This window comes from Ranitomeya variabilis, chromosome 3, assembly GCF_051348905.1.
Source record: "Ranitomeya variabilis isolate aRanVar5 chromosome 3, aRanVar5.hap1, whole genome shotgun sequence".
NCBI lineage: Eukaryota > Metazoa > Chordata > Amphibia > Anura > Dendrobatidae > Ranitomeya > Ranitomeya variabilis.
In genome coordinates this window covers 652,158,431-652,165,783 of record NC_135234.1, presented here as the reverse complement: position 1 = coordinate 652,165,783, position 7,353 = coordinate 652,158,431, and positions in this window count along the sequence as shown.

Here is a 7,353-nt window from a genome sequence, read left to right as displayed (position 1 = left end):
TGCTAGGCATCCGTGCCCTTCTTGTACTTTTGTAGTGAATCAACAATCACAACAGTATGTGGCCGAGACCTCAATAATCTCACTGCTGTATATTGATGGAGCACAAAACGGGTAGTAAAGTGTGTGTGGGATTTTTTTTGTAAAAGAACAGAGGGAGTCTAGAAACATTGGTGTGTAGTGTTTAACCTCTTGGTTCCACAGACAGTTTTCTTTTTGGCAGTTTCATTTTTTTCCTCCCAAGAGCAATAACTTTTTTTTTTTTTCATCGACAGCCATATGAGTTTTGTTTGTTTTTTAAATTTAAATTTATTTCGGGATGAGCTCTTGTTTTGAATGACACCATTCATTTTACTATATAATGTACTGGAAACCAGGGCTGTGGAGTACGTAAGCCAAACCTCCGACTCCTCAATTTCCATGACTCCGACTCCACGACTCCCTCATACATGGCTCATGTTTAAATTTAAGTGATAAATTTACTGTAGTAAAATGGTAACATCAGGCTTTTAATCATTAATATGATACAATAATCAAGCCATTTAGATAGAACATACAGTATATTTATTGGAATACAACTTTAGAACAAATTTTTTTTTTTCATATTTACAATTTATTATACACTATGCAGTAAGTGGGGAAAAAAAAGTTTTAAACATAAACTTACTGCATAATAACATTTGTGCAGTCTATGAATTTGTTCTAAGACCTAGTATCGCCTCCATCACATCCTCCTTCATAGATACCTCAAATCTGACCTAATCTAAGCAGTAACCAAATGGGCAACATCTCTACAATTTCAGGGTATTAAGGAATTGCCTCGTGCACAGTCAGTTTTGAACGATTGAATTCTTCTACTTCTTTGAGAGGAAGTGAAAAATTTTGCTGAAATATGGTACGTTTTCTATGGGAGTGGAATCTTTTTCCCTGCAGCAACGCTTTGCCTGCTCCATGTCATCCAAATACTTTTCGAAATCAAACTTCTCCTCTGATGTGGATGAAGGATTGGCAGCAATATACGATGACTCGGGTCCACATAAACAGCTGCCAGAAGAATTTTCTAATAGCAGTGTCTCCCTCCGTTTCATTGAAGCAGCAATGACATCTGCTATTAAACCTCTCTGGGACAGGCAAAACAACAAGTTCTTCCACTCCTTTATGAAAATGCTAAGAGTTAAATCCTCAGCTTGTAGCTTTTCAGTCACTGTAAATGGGTAATGAAGCAATTCCTTCAATTCAGCCACCTGTGTCCAATGACATTCATGTAGTATTACTTGAGGCTTGGCCATATCTACAGGGGAAGGGTTTCAACTCAAGCCATTGCTCAATCATTAAATAGATGCTGCCCCCACCAAGTGGCTTGATCCACAATTGCCCCTTTTCCAGCACGTCTCTTCAAGATGGAATCAATTTTAGGGGTTCTGGCATCAATAACCAATTTCCTCACTTTGCTAATCAGAGTTCCAGCATGTGCCTCTTGCAGACTATCTCTTATTGCCAGCTGCAGCGTGTGCACAACACAGCGCATGTGATGAATAGGAAAGAGGTGTGGAACAGCTTCAAAAAGATCTAATTGTAAAGAATCATTTTGCAGTCCTTCTGTAGTAATATCTGTTTGTTCCTCCGTTATGGGAACAGGACTGTGGCCTTCATATCCAACATACTGAATGTGAAATGTTCTTCTAGCTGCTGTTCACCTTCATTATTCTCATTCATCAGTTAAATTGTACTTATCATGTTTGCAGCATTATCAGTTACAATAGCAAGAACCTGTTCTTTTTTTAGTTCATAATATTGCAGAACTTTTTCCACTAAGGTCTGGAGAAACCTGGCTGCTGTAATGAGCTTTAGTATCTTTTACTGCCAGCATCTTAGTAACAATTTTTTTTGTTGTCACAAACATAAGCGAACGTTGATAGCAAAACGGTTCACTCTGTGACGTGCAGGCATCCATTTTAAGAAACAGTCTTTTTAAGATCTTCCTTTTGGCTAAGGGCTTCCTCAATCACTAATTTTCTAATACTTTCTCTTTCCAGGGAAACGCCAAGTTTGTGGACCATTTCTCCATAAAGAGCTGTAAAAGCTGGTCATGCAAATAATGATAATGGTCCACTGTCCTTCACAACAAGCTCGATGAGCTGTCTTTTAAACACATCTGCTTTCATTGTTACAGTAAAGGTACCTTCACACGAAGCGACGCTGCAGCGATAGCGACAACGATGCCGATCGCTGCAGCGTCGCTGTTTGATCGCTGGGGAGCTGTCACACAGACCGCTCTCCAGCGACCAACGATGCCGAGGTCCCCGGGTAACCAGGGTAAACATCGGGTTGCTAAGTGCAGGGCCGCGCTTAGTAACCCGATGTTTACCCTGGTTACCAGCGTAAAAGTAAAAAAAACAAACAGTACATACTCACCTGCGCGTCCCCCAGCGTCTGCTTCCTGACACTGACTGAGCTCCGGCCCTAACAGCACAGCGGTGGCGTCACCGCTGTGCTTTCACTTTAGGGCCGGCGCTCAGTAAGTGTCAGGAAGCAGACGCTGGGGGACGCGCAGGTGAGCATGTACTGTTTGTTTTTTTTACTTTTACGCTGGTAACCAGGGTAAACATCGGGTTACTAAGCGCGGCCCTGCGCTTGGTAACCCGATGTTTACCCTGGTTACCAGTGTAAAACATCGCTGGTATCGTTGCTTTTACTTTCAAACACAACGATACACGGCGATCGGACGACCAAATAAAGTTCTGGACTTTATTCAGCGACCAGCGATATCACAGCAGGATCCTGATCGCTGCTGCGTGTCAAACTAAACGATATCGCTAGCCAGGACGCTGCAACGTCACGAATCGCTATCGTTACAAAGTCGTTTCGTGTGAAGGTACCTTAACTTTGTCACCTACAAAATGTCTTGTAACTGATGTTTGAGATGCTCTTTCCTCCTCCTTTGCCTGGCGGGAAGTGCTGGTCTCTGGTTTCTTGGTGCTGCTGTGATCTTTTTCAATCACAGCTTTGTAAACTTCTGGGTGGCAGCGTTGTAAATGTCTTTCGATAGGCAGTGATAAAAATGCTCCTTCAAGAGCTTCCAGAGTATGCACTGATTTTGGCATAACAGCATTTGTTTTCATCTGGGTCACTTATACACTGACACAAAATGTTTTTTTATCTTGAAAAATATTTATAATTGAGAGTCCTCAGTGGTTGATGCCTTTTAATGGCTAACTGAAAAGATGGTAACAAATTGCAAGCTTTCGAGATTACTCAGGCCTCTTCATCAGGCTAAGACTAAAAGAAATTGTGGAGAATTGCATATTTATGCACAACACATCACAGAAAAAAAACAAGCAAAAAAAACATGGATAAGACAGGTGACATGAAGCAGAATTACCATGAGTCATAAACAGTTATGTCCATAAATATTGGACCAGTTCTTAGATAAGGAATGTTTTATTGTCCTCTGATTGGGGTCTGGTTCTGTTGTGATGACCCCACATGGTCTGAAGGGCAAATTCCTTAGTTCCTTAGTTGATGTAAAAAGACATAAATCCATGCGACACATTCATTCCTGCACTAAGACGGTCAAAGGTCATCATCAGTTTATATTCCCATATTCTTCTGTCTCTTTGAGATTTGAAGTTACCTTTTAATACAAGTAATTTCATGTCCATAATGTTATGATTGGGGAGACAAAAATGTATTGCCAAAGGTAGATCCATTCTTTTTTCTCTTATTGTATGGCGGTGAGAATTCATCCTTGTTCTCAGTTTCTGCCCTGTCTCCCCTACATACAGACCCCCAGTTGGACATTTAGTACAAATAATTAAAGGGAACCTGTCACCCCCCCAGGCGTTTGAAACTAAAAGAGCCACCTTGTGCAGCACTAATGCTGCATTCTGACAAGGTGGCTCTTTTAGTTATTGGTGCTGTAACTGCAGAAATAGTCCGTTTTGTAATTTGTCCCTCATACCTTTCTTCAGTCCTGGAGGCAGGCCTTTCCCTTCCTGCTGCAGAGGCCACACATCTGTCACTCAAGTCTTCTGGGCGCCGCCGCCTCAGCGCTGTTTTGAAATCAGCCGGCGCCTGCGCTCTTTTGTCATGGCTTGGGCAGGCGCAGTGAGCGCTACCCGTCCTCTGTCCTCATATGCAGTCTAGGGGGGAAAGGCCTGCCTCCAGGACTGAAGAAAGGTATTTAGGACAAATTACAAAACGGATTATTTCTGCAGTTACAGCATCAATAACTAAAAGAGCCACCTTGTCAGAATGCGGCATTACTGCTGCACAAGATGGCTCTTTTAGTTTCAAACGCCTGGGAAGGGGGGGGGGGGGGGTTTGACAGGTTCCCTTTAAGTACACCACATTAGATGTGATGCAGCTGAAAGTACCTGGGATCTTGTAGTCCTGATGTGAGTTGGGGATCTTTATCTTGTCCATGGTCATTATAAATGGACAGGTTTTACATTTTTTCTGATTGCAGGGAAAGGTACCTGCAGCTGTTGGAGAGGACAGAGAGCTTTTGACAATGATGCTTCTTAGATTTGGGGGCTGCCTAAAACACAGTAGTGGGGGGTCTGGTAAAATGGATTGTAATCGGGCATCTTTTTGTAGTAAAGGTTGTAATTTCCGTGCAGCTCCCCTTAGCGCCTCCAGATTTGGATTGTAGGTGACCACTAGAGGCACCCGGGTGTTTTCTTCTTTAGTTTTGTAATGTAGCAGGTGATTCCTTGATATTCTGGTGGCTCTTGTAATCTGGTTTTCAATTGTTCTTGGATGGTAGCCCTGATTCAAAAAGGTCTTTCTGAGGCGACCAAGGTGTTCATCCCTATCCATTTGGTTGGAACATATACGATTGTATCTGATGGCTTGGCTGTAGACAATAGTTTGTGTTTTGGATGGAAACTGTCCATTTAAGGTATGTTGGACGGTCGATTGGCTTCTGATACAGGGATGTCTCTATTTTATTGTTCTGCAGCTTAATGATCGTGTCCAAAAAGTAAATTTCAGTACAGGAGTAGTTGAGTGTCAAGTCGATGGTAAGATGAAATTGATTAAACTGTTCATGGAACGTCTTTAGGAAGACCACAATCTTTGTAAACACCCTTTCAGATGAAGAAAGGCTGAATGGTAAGCAGGTGAATTGGAGATGACTGGTCAACATACCTCACTGGATTGCCAACCTTAGGAATTTTATGCAAGATCTTTTGACTGAAACATGCAGGTATGTATTCTCAAGGATTACTGTAACATCCAGAAGTATAAATATGAATAAAAGTAAACGAATGTACCTCTTATGTTGATGCCTTCCTAGAATTCTTAGTGCCAAAGGGAAATTTGCTTTTAGTTCAGATAACTATTTCTTCCTTGAGGAAATTAGATTTCAAGATTGGAGAAACTTTTTTTTTGGAGATGCTAAAATGAAATCCTCTTGTTTCTAAGGGACCTATAGGTCTGTAGGAAACTGACCAAAATCTGATTTTTCGAGATAGAGGGAAACAAAAGTCTTGATCATCACTAAGTGTCTTACAAATTTCATTCAGCTTAGAGCCAAAGCGACTGCAGACGTAATTCTGGAATGGTACCTCCTTTACCCTCATGTTATCTGAGTGCAGTCCGATGTTTTCCACAGATTCTTTGACTTGCATGGCGGAGTGCAATCCAAATATTGAATGCAAATCGAGGAAAAAAATCTGACGTATTCACAGCCCCATAGAATAACATTGGTCGGAGTGCAGTCCGATGTTTTGTTGGATCGCGCTTGGACTGAAAATACGGTCATGAGCACAAACCCTTGCAAAATGCTGTGGTATAACTGGGGAACAAAAGTCACTGGTTTGTGAATAAGGCAATTTTCTCTAATGTATTTTAAAGGAGATCTACTTCAAAGAGTATATTAAGTGGTCTTAGATTAGAAGTGTGAAACACCCTTGAACCTTGTTTGATTCACAGTCTTTACTTTTAGTCATTTGCATGTTTTCTTAACATAAGATGAGAACACGCTTGTGTTCAGTTCGCCAGTTCACTGCCTCCTAGCTTCCCACTACCCAGGGGGCAGTCTGCTCCTGGAGACGATCAGTTCATACAGCTGGCCTGACCTGAGCGCACTCTCATATTGTTAGCAGAGAATGGAGCTGGCGAGATACAGCCATCTTCAGAGCAGAGTTTGAAAGCTAAAGCAAGTGGTGCACGCTCCATGTAACCAGCCACTTAGAAACTGCAGGAAAAAAAATCCTCCATTCGTGAAAACGGAAAGTATTTTTTAATAAGTAAATTGAAAAGTTGGTTGTTTTTACAAACACTTTACAGCTTTTTACAACGATAGAAACAGATTCAGTCATTTGTATTTACATATAAGTAAAGAATTGGATTTGTCTTAGGATAAGCTAGAATACAGCTTTCTTAAATAAACTCTAGAAGTCCATACAATTGAAGGATATATTTAAGGTAAGTTGATGGAAAGGTTTGTTTTCTACAGGATGTCCCTCATGACCGCACGGCAGGAGCGCAAACAACTTACCGGAGGAGCTCAGTGGGTTCGGAGGGGACTGGATCTCTTCCCTTCCCGCTGTTAAGAGGCTCCAAGGCCTACACCTTACTGGGCATGGGTCCCTCAGTGGAGCTGGATAGAGCTCCTGACTTCGCCGCTTCCCTCTCCGGAGGTCTCGGGACCACTCTGCTGCCGGCCGCTGGACCCCCGGTTGCATATACTGGCGTGCGTTCCAGCGTGGAACGCATTTCCGGCCGGGGCCACCTTCTGATGATCCGTGTGCGTTCCAGCATGGAGCACACTTCCGATCGGGGGGTTCAGTGTGCATTCCAACCAGGAATGCAAGAAGGGGCTATGGGGTAATTTGAAGGCCACCTGGACAAGGTAAGACCATATAAAAGGGTGCTGACAGAGTAGTGTGGTGTGCACAGTCTGAACCATGAATGGTAATCCTTCACACTCAGAAGCATCAACTGAGCAGTCCTTGGCCAGTGTAAGTAAACCCCTACTGGCTTTAGCATAACAAATATTTTGGTGGTCTGAAAGTAATATTCTGTCCATCTTGGCAGTGCACTTGAAGGCTCCAAAAACAGAACAGCAGACTTTCTCAGCAGGGAAAAGCTGTTGTCCTGAGTGGGAATTGAATCCATAAATGTTCCACCAGCTGACCCAGAGGTGGGGAATTCCGCATATAGATCTGTTTCCAACCCAAAAGAATGCAATGGTAGCAAGGTTCTTCTCCAGAGATTCAAGAGACAACACAGAAGGGGTGGATTCCCTATCTCAGAGTTGGGATGAAGATCTTCTGTACGCATTCCCCCCTTTTCTCCTTATACCGAAGGTCCTGAGGAAAATCCAGGAAGATCAAGCCACAGTAATAT